Genomic DNA, 14,487 nt, shown 5'->3' with positions numbered 1-14,487 from the left:
TTTGACTGACTGACCCTACTTACTACTACTTCCAACAAATAAATGAATCAAAAGGATATTTAAAGTCACATGATTATTATAAATCACCAACATTTTTGAGACACGTGTTACCGAAAAGAAAACGCACTCTTGTCGCCATTTAACATTAACATGTTGATGTGAACGCAGTCGAAAAGTTGATCCGATCAACTTCAAAATACGGCAAACTGCACTGCAACTGCAACTGCAAATGAGATAAATTCCAACATCAGGGATCTTTCTGAAAAAAAGCAATACGAAATTGTAGTACACCGATTTGATAAAACAAAAAATAAGACAAGAAATTATTGAATGAAATAACTGGATCTACTAACTTCAGATCATGAAAATTGGTATAACTCAAAAGAAGAATGAAGAAATTCATCGACAAGGTCGTCAACGGCCATCTTGAATTTTCCTTTGCTTTCCTTGTCACTAGTGTTGGGTTATTTGATCGCTTTTACTCGATCGACGACCGAGCGCCAAGCCACGAGTCAGTGCTCGATCTCAATGCCGGAAGAGCGAGTTAGTAAAACGATCACTCGATCGTAAAACGATCAAGCGGGTTGTGAGCTTGAGACGATCTTGACACGTGAGACGAGCTTGAGACGATCAGGATTCGAGCGAGCGGAGGGGTAACGAGTGTTTCGAATCATTTCAAATTCAAACGATCACAGTTTGCCATCCGATACCAATCGCCAATGTTTGCACACGGTAGTCTGTGGTTCTTCCACAGCCCTCACTCCTTGTCAGATGTTAGTGTGTCTGGGTGGCAGTGGCAGGGAAATTCGTATAGGTGTATCACGCGTGTGTGACAAGACTTCATTAAACCTACTAAAGTTTGACTATCACACACACACACACACACACACACACATACACACACACACACACACTAAGGCTATTTCTATGACACACACGCATCCCTCTATCAATGAACACTCCTACAGTAGTGCGGCTATGTGGTCTAGTCATGACGTAACTATAGGTAGTACTCTAGTCGACCATGGGTCTCGTGCATTATAATGGTCTAGTGGTATGACACCCGCTTTGGGATCGGAAAGTCCTGGGTTCGAGCCTCGCGCTCGGTGCATAGTTGAGTCTTTGGACAAGGCTCTTTACTCACATTCTCTCACCGTACTCAGGTGTAAAATGAGTACCTGGCCGTTAACAGCGTTGTCTTTGTCTGAAAAATTGTAATATCGCCTAACAGGCGGCATGTCCCGTCCTACATATTAAATGTTGCTGTTGACCGGGGACCCCTTTACAAAGCGCTTTGATCACATTTAGTGGATATTGTAAAGCTCAATTTTTTAAAGTAAAACATTAGCTTTGAATATGGAATGTTTCAATTTTAGATGCCTGTGTATTCTTTGTTAGTTCCCATCATCATCATCATCATCATCATCATCATCATCATCATCATCATCATCATCATCAGGGGCAGCGGTACGGTCTTTGGTTGGCACCCGAAAGGTACCGAGTTCGATCACCCGCCGCTGAGTGGTCTTGAGCAAGTCACCTTGCCCTAACTAAATTTGCGGCGCTGCACTGCGGCTATCGCTTGGGTTATTCCAGTCTTCCCTTAGAATAGACCCGAAAGACGAATCTCCCCTATGGGATGAATAAAGGGAATTATGTTTAATTTATTTATCATCACCATCATATCAGCGGGATCATCATCATCACCACCACCACCACCACCCTAATAATAATGGATAAAATAAATATCAACACATTTCAATGTAATAATCAATCTAAAATCAATCAGTGCTCCTAAAAGACCCTTTGATTTCTTTGTCTAATTCGTTCCATACTTTTGGAGTCCCGACAAAGAAAGATTTTCAGCTAACTATAGTTTATATATGGGAATATTAATCAGTCGTTTATATTGTAATCGGAGTTGTCTAGCAGGTGTATTAGTTCAAAGAGCATTTCCAAGGATTTACCATGCTCAATGAACTTCACAATATTTTATTTAATTTATTCCTCCGGCACGCCATATCGACCATACATCCATTTCGTACAGTAGGTACCGATCGCTGTTTGGAGTCTTTTTGTATTAAAGCTCTTTACAATACCCGTCATTGCTTATAAGATAAGAATACATTCACACCTGAGTCAAGTGCCTGACACACGGACTTAACGTCTGGATCACAATTTTCAACAATCACTGTCACTCATCCGGCCATTGACAAGGCTTGATTTTGTGACAAGAGACACCGTACCACTGAGCGACCGAACAAATAATCACCATCTGCGCCATCGTCATCATCATCATCATCATCATTATCATCATCCTCATCACAGCCGTAACAGCCAGCAAAACCACAATCATCATCTTCGGGTCCGGTCTATCCGTGTGGGGGGTGGGGTGGAACCTGCTAAAGTATTTCATTTTTTAAACAGAAACACGATAATCATCATCATCATCATCATCGTCATCCATTGTCGTCGGCATCGTTATCATCGTGTCCGGGCAATCCGTGTGTGTCTGGGTGTGGAACCTGCTAAATATTATTATTATCTACCTACCTAATAAAAACACACCATTCTTGTTCATTTATTTTTCAAATAATGAAATGAAAGGCACGACCTTTCCCGCACACACAAGAGGCGATGACGACCAGTGACAAATTATGGGAGGTGGGGGCGGCCGACAACTTTTGGCGCGACATAAATATGAAATGTTAAGGTGACAGCGGGATGATGGTGGTGGGAGGGGGGGGGGGGGTCTCAACCCTTCACCATCAACAACTGTTTGATGGCGTGTGTGTGTGTGTGTGTGTGTGTGTGTGTGTGTATGTGTGTGTGATGCGACGAACGATCATAATCAAGGCTGCCAGACAGCCAGATTTCTTCTTGCCCAAGTAGTCAAATAGACCCCAAATAGCTCAACACCACAAGCATTCTGACTCCCTTGAAAAACTCATTTGTTTTGATTAACAAAACAATCGACTACAGTTGGATAAACTTATCTTTTCATTTTTTTAAAATAAAAGATTTTTTTTAAAAATGAATAATAATAGAAAAGCGTTTCTTAGTAACCAATTTTGAACTTGGCCATCTGGCAGCCCCCATCATAACCAGCTGCAGTCAAGCCAGCCACAGACATAAGAGAGGGAGGGGTATGTGAAGTTTCCTGTGGCAAACGAGTTGCTCGTGTTTTTTTTTTTTCAAACGAATCACTGCTCGATGACGTCACTGACTCGAAACCCGCCCGAAACCGACTCGATTTTAGAGGACTCGATCGAAAACCCGCTCGATTTGATCGTTTCAAACTCGACCCAGCACTACTTGTCACTCTCAGTCGCCAAAAACAGTCGGGCAACTCAAGAAGATGAGCTTTCATTGGTTAAGGGTTCGTGAATATATTAATCTTCGACACTATTCGGCTTCGACAGTGACAACATCTCTGACGACACAATCAGTGAGTTGGATCAACCATTGGTCGGATTTACATGGTCGCTCCAGCCTTCTTGACGGCCAACGCCCACGTCTCAGATGGCAGCCGATGGCAATGGCAGCAGCATCTTACCAACTCCGCAGACGCAGTTCCACCTCTATTAGGATACATGAAATATGTAGTCAGAATCTGGTACAATCCTCGATTTGCCTTTCAAACTTCTAACATATGCAAATCCAAGCACATCGCCCTCTGAACAGTCTCCACAACTAACGACTTATAGTGGGAGAATCCGCTAATCCCACTTGTGTAAAGGAGCCGCAGTTACAGAGACATTGGATCCAAATATATTGGTTGCCACCAAGTGTCTCCTCTTCCTGATATTGATCTCTCGGAATATACGCAAACATCCCGAAGATAATTCTTTTTTCAAAGAAGAAATATTCTCCGTTCCCAGTCCCTTGCTGCGTATTAACCCTTCTTCTTCTTCTTCTTCTTCTTCTTCTTCTTCTTCTTCTTCTTCTTCTTCTTCTACATCATCATCATCATCATCTTCTTCTTCTTTTTCATCTCCTCCTCCTCCTCCTCCTCCTTCTCACTCCTCCTCCTCCTCTTTTTTCTTCCTCTTCTTTTCCTCCTCCTCCTCCTCCTCCTTCCTCTTCTTCTTCTCCTCCTCCTTCTCTTCTTCCTCCTCCTCACGCCTTCTCCTCCTCTTCTTCTTTTTCTGTTTTAAGGTCTAAGTGGCCCATTGTCTCAAAATGGTACTGTAAAATGTCGGGCAATAGATATGGAAAACTGAATGTATTGCCAGCTAATATAATTCCAGACTGTCATCATTTTTTGTTGTTTTATTTTTGTTTGTTTATATTTTCGTTGTTTTGTGTTTTTTTTTTTTTTGTTTTTTTTTTTTTTTTTTTTTGTTTTTTTTTTTTTTTTTTTTTTTTTTTTTTTTTTTTTGTTTTTTTTTTTTTGGTCTTCTTTGGGTTGTTTTTTTTTTTTTTTTTTAGTTTGTAGTTTGTTTTTTGTTTTTGCTTTTTTTCTTCTTTGTGTGTGTGTGTGTGTGTGTGTGTGTGTGTGTATGTAGTTTTCTTTTTTTTTCTTTTATTTTTTTTTTTAATTGTGTGTTTGTAATTTGTTTGTTTTTTTGTTTGTTTGTTTGTTTGCTTGTTTGTTGTTTTTTTTTTTTTTTTGTTGTTGTTTTTTGGTGTAGTCTTCTCAGGCCAAATGGTCGCCCTTGGTTAATTGTACTTTGTACAATCCTGCAGCATCTTCTAATGGTATCAAACTGCTATGTTATGATGATCTATCCAGGACGCAAACTCATCGCCGCAATCGTGTACGGTCGCGAACCCACCCGGAAGCTTCTTCACAACGCAGCATTCAGCTAGATGCTCTGAGGTTTCTGGCTCTGGACCACAATGGGTACGTGTTGGACAGGTGGCAAGTCTCCACTGATGTAGGGGGTACCGTCCATTTTGAGATTGAGAGGGGTATCCCCATTCCCTCTCTTTTTGATCTCATTAAAAGCAAGTTGTTTGTCGGACATCGGGGGGCTGGATTGCTGCCATTATCGGGTCCCATTATTTAGGCGCTGTTGCCAGCGTTCTTGACAATATAATCTATGCATGGACTTGCGAATGTTTACATCTACCCTCTCAACAGTCTTGCTTCTACCCCACGCTGGAGCGCAATTCTCAGCGGTGGAATAGCATAGTGCCAGGGCGGACGTCCTCATGAGCGCTTGATTAGCACCCCAAGTTGTTCCCGCTAGCTTTATCAGAAGACTGTTGCGTTTCTCTATCTTCCGGGCAATTCCTTTGATATGAACCCGATAGATAAGGCTGCGGCATAGGTGAAATGCAGTAGCTACGGTTTTTGAAGTTTTCATTTTCAGGTACCACTTGTCAAAGTAGGATTTGAGTCTGGTGACGTACTCATTGAGTACACACCCTCGAGACGGGTCCACAACTTACTCTTGGTAACGAGCGCTCAGTCGTCTCCGTATCCCAGCTTCAAGGAGGAAGTGTTCGGCATGTCGCTAATGTAGACATTATACAAAATTGGCACCAGAACAGATCCATGAGGGACCCCACTCCTTAGTTTCATGACTTTGCTCGAGGTGTCTCCCAGGGCGACGTGGAATTGTCTTTCACTTAATATTGAAGAGAATAACTTCAAGGTCTTTTTGCACCTTATGATTTTTGCGTTTGAACATTAACCTTTCGCACCAGACCGCATCGTACGCCACTGATAGATATATAAATACAGCACCAGTTTGCAGTTTCCTTTCGAACCCTGCTCCACTAAGCACTGTAAGGACAATGACCTGCTTCTATTTTGTTTTTGAGGGTTTTACGGCGCTTGCAACACATTAAAGTCATATCAGCGCCAGTAAAAAGGAAAAAAATGGGATAGTAAAAAGTTCTAGAATTACAATTAAAGCATCCCAGAATAAGACGGACAAAGGGGACAAAAGGGAACAGATGTAGATTCCAAGAGCACACTATCAGTGTACTTAAATTGAGATCACCTAAAAGTCTCATCCAGACACAGACACAGATCCCCACTAAGAGGAATACACTCAGATGTTTACAAATCATATATAATACATAAAAAAAACATAATAGTGTGCATAACAGAGAGATGATTTACAAGGAAAAAAATATCATCTCCCAAAACTAACTATACATTTGACTGTCTCCCTCCCAGCCAAGGTATCCGGCCAGGGCCAGGACAAAACCAAGTAATCTCATTCCAAGGCAAAGACAGAAAGCATGTTGGAAAACAGACATAGGGGGATAGAAGACATAGTATGTACCTCCCTGCCCGCTATGGGAGGTCAGGATCCCCACCCAGAATGACCTGCTTCGTGGTGCACATTCCTTCCCTGAAGCCAGCCTGGTCTGGAGGCAGGGCAGCGTCTAGAACCGGCCCCCATCGGTTCAACAGCACACGCTCCAAAAGTTTGTAGTCTACATGCAGCTCAGAAGTGAAATGGGTCTGTACTGTCAGCCAGTCGCTTCAATCTTGCTCTGGTTTTAAATCGACAAATTTCTATGATTTCTCCATTGGATTATTTCAAATTTTATATCAAATCGATCGTGATATACTGAAGTGATTTGAAGTTACGGCGGTTACGGTCTTAAAAGGGGGGAAAAGAAGAAGAAGAAGAAGAAGAAGAAGAAGAAGAAGAAGAAGAAGAAGAAGAAGAAGAAGAAGAAGAAGAAGAAGAAGAAGAAGAAAGACGGATAGCAACCTGGTAAGGAAAAATATATATTATCATAGGGGGGATAGTAGACACAGCAAGTGACCTCTCCGTCCATCTTGGAAGGTCAGAAGAGTCTACTACAAGTCGTAAAAAATGTGCAGAGATGAATTGTTACGGATACCAACAAAAAAAAAAAAAGAAAAAAAAAGAAGAAAAAAGCAAAGGACATAGATATTTGAAACAAAGAGACCTAGATTTTAATCTCTAAAGGCATATAAATATATACAAATAGAATTGAGTTCAACGACTTCAATATCATTATTTTATTATTTATTTATTTCTCGACAGATAAAACGTATCCCTGGGAAAACAGTGAAATACAAATAGACTTGTAATACAGTCTACAGTAAAGAATAATAACTTTCATATTGTACACTCGCATAACAACAAAAACAGTTGTTTCAACACGATCGGTTCTAAATTGATAAAAGAAAAAGAATCAACAAAGAAACGGTGGTCACAATCGGAGAAATGATGACGACAAAATAAAGTAATGATTAGGTTCTGGGTTTTTTTTCTAATGATGCACGGACGATGCTGCAATATAAAAAAAAATAAAACAAAAACCCACACATCTCACAACCGGAAAAATGTCGGAGGAAATAGATATCAATACAATTGTGATTAAAAATTAACTAAATTTATTAAGGCCATTTTGCAAAGAGCATAATGAGAAAAAAAAAAAGATTGTTATTGATGTTATTATCATTCTTTGGTGTAAATGAGATTCAAGAGAAAGATGACTTCTACTTATAACGTAATGACATCATGATCACTTCTTTTTACATAATTAATATTATTTTGACCTTTGACCCTAACGCGGATAAACACCAGATGATATAAGGATTTGTTTGTTTGTTTTGTTTTCTTTTCTTTTTGAGCTCTACATCTGATTTCTTTGTGCAATTCATCAATATTGACAAATATCAAGGTAGTGATATTTTGTTAACATATAGATCTAATTTAAATCTAGTGAAAAATTGCTTTACACATGAAATATAGTGCGTGCGTATAATAAACAATATTATTTGATTTTTTAAAAAATGTTATTTCCCAAGAAATTGTTTAGATATTTTAAAATGTTACATAATATTCAATTATTAACAATGCACTCTTTGTCACACTAGTCTAGTATGGAGATAATAAATAAAATTACACTTATTCAAAAGAACATAAATGTTTGTTTGTTTTTAATGGTTTTACGGCGCTTGCAACACATTTAGGTCATATCAGCGCCAGTACAAAGAAAGAAAATGGGATAGTAAAAAGTTCTGGAATTAAAATTAAAGCACCCAAGAGAAAGAGGAACTGGGAACAAATAGGGATCAGATGTAGAATCCAAGAGTATACAATCAATGTACTTAGTTTCAGATCACCTATAAGTCTCAACCTGACACAAGCACAAGATCCAACAAAGAAGAAAACACTCAAATGCTTACATTATACATGTATATTTAGTGTAAAAACTCATGTATATTTAGTGTAAAAACTGTCTATTAACCAGCAATCTATTCCAGTAATCTACTCCTGAGCATGGTAAGAGGATACCCAAAGCCTCACACTACACAGACGATAGCGTGGGATTCTCATCAATAGGAAGATACACGTGATTGTTTTTAAGGGTTTTAAGACACATATAGGTCATATCAGTGCCAGCAAAAAGGAAGATAATGGGGAAAGTAAAAAAAGTATAGAAGAAAAAAGTAAGACAAAGGGGAATGGCTCAAATAGGGAACAGATGTAGTTTCCAATAGCATACCATCAATGTACTTAGTTTGAGATAACCTAAAAGTTTCATCAGGACACCAGCACAGGATATCACTAAGACTAAGAAGAATACACTCAAATGGTTACAAGATGTATTCAAAACAATAAATAAACTATCATTACATAAACGATCTACAAGGGAAAAAAATATAATCCCCCAAAACCAATATTATACATTTGACTGTTTCCCTCTCAGCCGAGGACTTCAGCAAGGGACAGGACAGAACTAAGTAATTCCATTCCAATACAAAGACAGAGAGAAAGTCAGAAAACAGATATAGGGGGATAGAAGACATAGCAAGTGACCTCCTACCCACCATGGAAGGTCAAAAGACCCCACCCACCCAGGGGAGATACTTAGATACTCTATAATACTAGTAGTCCCTCAAGCGAAATGATTTGATGGGAAAAATATATCTTCTCTCACAGAAAAAAAAAATTCATTTGCATCTGAATATTTCCCCTAAGTGAGGTGTTTTTTTTCAGTCAGGGTTTGGCAAAACCAAGTAAAAGAGAGACAAAAACAGAGGGACAGAAGACCTATCGCAAGCGCCCACCATCCGCTCATTGTGGCATATTTGTTTATAAAGGTAAATCATTATTAGCATAATGATAATTTCAAAACAAATCATTTGATATTCAAACTGAACATCTCAAAATTTCAAAATCATTCTTTAAAAAAGAGGTTTAAATAAATTTAAGTTATCACTGGTTCTACTGTATAGAAAACAAGACTAGTTGAAACGCAGACTTTGAATAGAAATCATAATATTGTTGCATGAAATGAAAAACTAAATTATTATGTAATAAAAGGATACATAATGTTATCATACTCAAGTCGTTTGCTGTCATTTCTTACAGTCAATGTCCAATGTTGGTCGAGGTTTGTACCCCCTAACCCCGCGTTCTTTATAATTGTTATTATATTATGTTTATTTCATATGTTTGTTTTTCGGAGTTAGGGAGACCCCTAACATTTTCATGTCATTTCAGAGAAAGGAAGATGATGTTAAAGTTATTAGTCAAACTGTAAGGCAAGGAGATGCTAGTTTATAAATAAAACAGAAATCTCCATTAAAGCAAATATTTTTGTGGGTCTAGAGATATTTCTGACATTGATACATGTAAAGATTCTCGTCATTACCAATCACAGGTAAACCAAATGATTTATATTTTTAAAATAAAGGCAAATCCACTTCTTTGGTTAACTTTACACGAACATCCATTTGGCTAAAGTGTCTTCTGTTCTAGGATCTCAAAGTGCTATAACTGACTTCTGATAATTTCAGTGTGCTCTTTGGTCACACAATGCAAAGAGACTGTTTTAATAAATTGAAAGCAACCAGCAGAGAATGAGAAGAAAGTCTAGAAAGGAATTGTACAAAAAATGCTAGACAAGATTACTGCATGGATGAGACCATCAAGCACTAGAGCGAGGAGTATTCAGATTGGTCATTCACGCTAGTACCAAAAACAGAGCTAATTGCTGCAGATGATGAATCTCTTTCATGTTTTGATTGGAATTGGCTATTTTTAAACAAGGATATTTTGAGATTAAATTATGACAAATAGCGATGGATTCACCAAATCATTTGCACTGAATTAAAGGAAATGATGTACATGTATAATAATAATAATAATAACAATAATAATAATAATAATAATAATAATAATAATAATAATAATAATAATAATAATAATAATAATAATAATAATAATAATAATAATAATAATGTTACTCTGATCCAAAACATGAAATTGCTAAGGCAATAATGACAGCAAAACGATAAGCTGAAAAAAATGGATGTAAAAGATACTTGTATGACTATCACAGTCACAGTCGTGGTCGGTGTCGTCTTTAGTCTGACTGCACGACATTCGCGGGAGAAGGTACAGGATACATGTTGGGTTTGGGTCTTTTTCAGCTATGAACAAAAACAAATAAAGCAGACACATTATATTATATCCTGTTTATCAATGTGAGCAGAGAAGTCGTGAAGTCACACAATCTACTCTTCCAGTTCCAAAATCCTTAGAAGTGTTATGTTACCAGTCCTTCGGAGGATTAATAATGAATAGGTAATAAATTGAACCATAGGTTGGCATAACTATTTTATTAGCAGGATGTATAAGGCAGTTTCTTAGGATAACGGGACACAAAAGAGCGAGGATGGATGATCGTTATTGATGACCAGCATTTGAGACTAGAAAATAAGATGCCATCACTCTGAAACCAGATCAATTACACAAGGTAATTGTGATCCAGTCCTCCGGATGAGTGGTTTTACACTTCCATTGAGATTGGAACCAGTTTTTTGTTGTTGACATCACACTTTTGTTCCCTATTGAATGGTCTATAAATATAAACACATAATATGGAAAAGTATATCTTATAGAGTCTCTAACAAAACCTTGAATTTACTGAATTAAAAATTAAGAAAAGGATCACAAATGCAAACTGCTGGAGGAAGCTGATGAACCTCAATAATTTGAAAAGTGTGTTGTTTGGTCCAGTGAGTTACGTGGAAAATAAATAGGATATTTGGATTAAAACTTTTGGAAGATTTCCTCCATAATTATAATGATGTGGATTTGCCACCCCCATTCCATTGTCAATGTGGTGAATCGAATCCAAACTAAGATCAATTTCAAACCTGGTGAAAAATAGCCACTGAATCTAATCAGTATATATATACATATATATATATATATATATATATATATATATATATATATATATATATATATATATATAATATATATATAATATATATATATATATATATATATATATATATATATATATATATATATATATTATATATATAATATATATATATATATATATGTATATATATACTGATTAGATTCAGTGGCTATTTTTCACACAGGACACAAACTGGTTGTGATTAGGAAGCAGTTATTATGGTAGTTAAAAGATAAACAGTCACTATATTGTTAGTTTCTAATCTGAATAGATAAAAATGAGATATCTACTTATACATAATACCAGTGCTGCCAACCCTGGCCCATAAAAATGTTAAACTTGTATACAATCCTAAAACAAAAACGATCGCTACAATTCTGATGTTTGTTTTGTTTGTTTTTAAGGGTTTTACGGCGCTTGCAACACATTTAGGTTATATCAGCGCCAGTAAAAAGGAAGAAATTGGAATAGCTTGTTTTTGTTTTTGTTTTTAAGGGTTTTACGGCGCTTGCAACACATTAAGGTCATATCAGCGCCAGTAAAAAGGAAGAAATTGGGATAGCTTGTTTTTGTTTTTGTTTTTAAGGGTTTTACGGCGCTTGCAACACATTTAGGTTATATCAGCGCCAGTAAAAAAGGAAGAAAATGGGATAGTAAAAAGTTCTAGAATTACAATTGAAGCATCCAAGAGAAAGTAAGACATAGGGGAACTGGGAACAAATAGGGATCAGATGTAGATTCCAAGAGCATATCACCAATGTACTTAGTTTGAGATCACCTATAAGTCTCATCCGGACACAAGAACAAAATCCAACAAAGAGGAACACACTCAAATGCTTACATTATACATTTAAAAATAACACATATACTAATACATAACAGAGAGATGATTTACAAGGAAAAAAATATCATCTCCCAAAACAATAACTATGCATTTGACTGTTTCCCTCCCAGCCAGGACTCCGACCAGGGCCAGGAAAAAAAAAGTAATCTCATGCCAAAACAAAGACAGAAAGCATGTTGGAAAACAGTATAAGGGGATAGAAGACACAGTGTGTACCTCCCTGTCCGCTATGGGAGAAATTGGAATAGTAAAATGTTCCAGAATTACAATGAGTACCCAAGAAAAAGGAAGGCAGAGGACATTAGTTCAAATAGGGAACAGATGAAGATTCCACTCAAATGTTTACAAATCATTATAATACAATGCATAACAGAGAGATGATTTACAAGAAAACAAATATCATCTCCCAAAACCCTAACTATACATTTGACTGTTTCCCTCCCAGCTAGGGTAATGGCCAGGACAAAACCAAGTAATCTCATCCCAAGACAAAGACAGAAAGCATGTTGAAAAACAGCTATAAGGGGATAAAAGACAAAGTAAGTTCCTGCCTGCCCTCTGCCCACTATGGGAGGCCAGGAATCCGACCCAGAAATTCTGACGATGGCCAATTCTACCATACGAGCAATATATAATCGATTTTTAAATTAATGAATGAACTTAGTATTTATTGATGATATACAAAGTATTGACTTCCAGAAGTGACATATACATTCGAAATGAACCATCCAGATAAAATTTTATTGAATTCCCAATACGACCTTATGGGTCATGAAACAAATAAGTATATACTAAAAGTGTCTGATTTAAAAAAAATCTAAATGCATGAGATTTATAGCAAAATTCGTATAAGTGTCAAATGAACAATATTGCACAAGAATGTTCATTTTTATGTAAGGTTGGCTGCACTGAATACAGAGAATAAGTGAGAGAGAAATCAAATATCTTAAAAATAGCATCACAAGAGTAATAATTGGTCGGTTTTAAAGACAAATTGGCTATCCCGTGCTATAAAAATGAGTTTCCAAACATTGGAGTGTTTTTATTTATAGATCATTTATTTTTCAATATCATAAGGGTTAACATGAAACAATGACGTAGTGTTCAGAACAAAACTTGACTTGGACATATCTAGTAAAAGAAGGTGAAAATGTGAGTTTTAAAAAATATGGGAAAGCCCAGTTGTCCTTAATACAATCCAATTAGCAGTGATGTATGTTATTCCATTTAAAGTTTATGAAATGAGTAACGGAAGAAAAAAAAAATTCTCTTAACAATGTGACCAAATTTGCATTGAAATCATAATCCATAATCTTTCTTACATTTCATGTGTCTGGGTAGAGATAGGGGACTATCCAACATTTTAAAAAATCCCTTTATTCATTTCATGAGCTAATTTTAATGACTTTACGGACTTTTTTAACGAAAAGAATGAAAGAATCCATGAGCAAGCCCTTAGCCCTCGTAAACTCATAGCTTGACACGAGTGCTATGTAATACTGGAAACTCAGCGCATAGCATCAATACACAATCTTCTTTCCCGCCGTTTCTGGTTATTTCCACTCGTTTCCCACTGGTATCCATCTCCCATATTCCCAGGTTCATTTCCCTCTGATATCCACCTCCCATAGTCCCTGGTTCACTCTCCGCTGCTGCCAACTTTCCATAACTGTCGTCGTTTCATTGTTTCCACTCGTTTCTGGTATTACGTAGCAGCCCTTGACATTGACTAAAAAAAAAACTTCACAATGCAATGTAACGACTCTCAACAGAAAGTGAATAGTAATGGGATCATTTGTTTTATTTAACACTAAAACTAATGATATCTCATTTTTTAAATTCTATTTTGATGATTGTCATCATGCATTGTGATACTTTAGGACGGTGTTGACTATCAGCCGTTGTACAAATCATAAAGCTAGTATAGAAGTTAGGCTCTCTTCTTAATGACGGTACAAAGGATGCTGTTTATTTGTTTGTTTGTTTTTAAGGGTTTTAAGGCGCTTGCAACACATTTAGGTTATATCAGTGACAGTAAAAAGGAAGAAAATGGGATAGTAAAAAGTTCTAGAATTAAAATTAAAGCACCAAAGAAAAAGTAAGACATAGGGGAACTGGGAACAAATAAGGATCAGATGTAGATTCCAAGAGCATACCACCAATGTACTCAGTTTGAAATCACCTATAAGTCTCATCCGGACACTAACAGTGTACTTAGTTTGAGATCACTAAATGTCTCATCCAGACACAAGCACAGGTCCCTGCCAAGAGGAACACACTCAATTGTTTACAAATCATACATATGTAAAAGGAAAAATAATACGGTGCATTACAAGGAAAAAAATATCATCTCCCAAAACTAACTATACATTTGACTGTTTCCCTCCCAGCCAGGGTCATAATCTCATTCCAAGACAAAGACAGAGAGCAAGTTGGAAAACAGATATAGGGGGATAGAAGTCGTAGTATGTACCTCC

The 14,487-nt window shown here is 37.0% G+C and overlaps 3 protein-coding genes across 5 annotated transcripts in view; all 3 read right to left on the bottom strand.

Moving 5' to 3' along the window:
• Nucleotides 1-521, bottom strand: part of LOC144957984 (uncharacterized) — a 48,897-nt gene extending 48,376 nt beyond the window's left edge. Inside the window, exon 1 of one of the 2 annotated variants that reach the window (XM_078889555.1) lies at nt 354-521. The gene's annotated coding sequence lies outside the window, so the exon portion shown is untranslated. The remainder of the gene's footprint in view (nt 1-353) is intronic. The other variant, XM_078889556.1, reaches the window with a different exon arrangement.
• Nucleotides 522-5,759: 5,238 nt separating this feature from the next.
• LOC144957980 (arf-GAP with GTPase, ANK repeat and PH domain-containing protein 1-like) overlaps nt 5,760-14,487 on the bottom strand; it is a 184,330-nt gene continuing 175,602 nt past the window's right edge. The window contains exon 22 of the transcript XR_013642285.1: nt 5,760-5,784. The gene's annotated coding sequence lies outside the window, so the exon portion shown is untranslated. The remainder of the gene's footprint in view (nt 5,785-14,487) is intronic.
• LOC144957983 (glycerol-3-phosphate dehydrogenase [NAD(+)], cytoplasmic-like) overlaps nt 10,247-14,487 on the bottom strand; it is a 57,969-nt gene continuing 53,728 nt past the window's right edge. For both annotated transcript variants that reach the window (XM_078889552.1, XM_078889553.1), the window contains one exon: nt 10,247-10,384. The gene's annotated coding sequence lies outside the window, so the exon portion shown is untranslated. The remainder of the gene's footprint in view (nt 10,385-14,487) is intronic.

This window comes from Berghia stephanieae, chromosome 12 (genome assembly GCF_034508935.2).
Source record: "Berghia stephanieae isolate SIO BIC M18660-M18661 chromosome 12, UCSD_Bste_1.3, whole genome shotgun sequence".
Taxonomy (NCBI): domain Eukaryota; kingdom Metazoa; phylum Mollusca; class Gastropoda; order Nudibranchia; family Aeolidiidae; genus Berghia; species Berghia stephanieae.
Note: the sequence above shows the minus strand (reverse complement) of the source record. Positions and strands in the feature narration are given on the sequence as shown.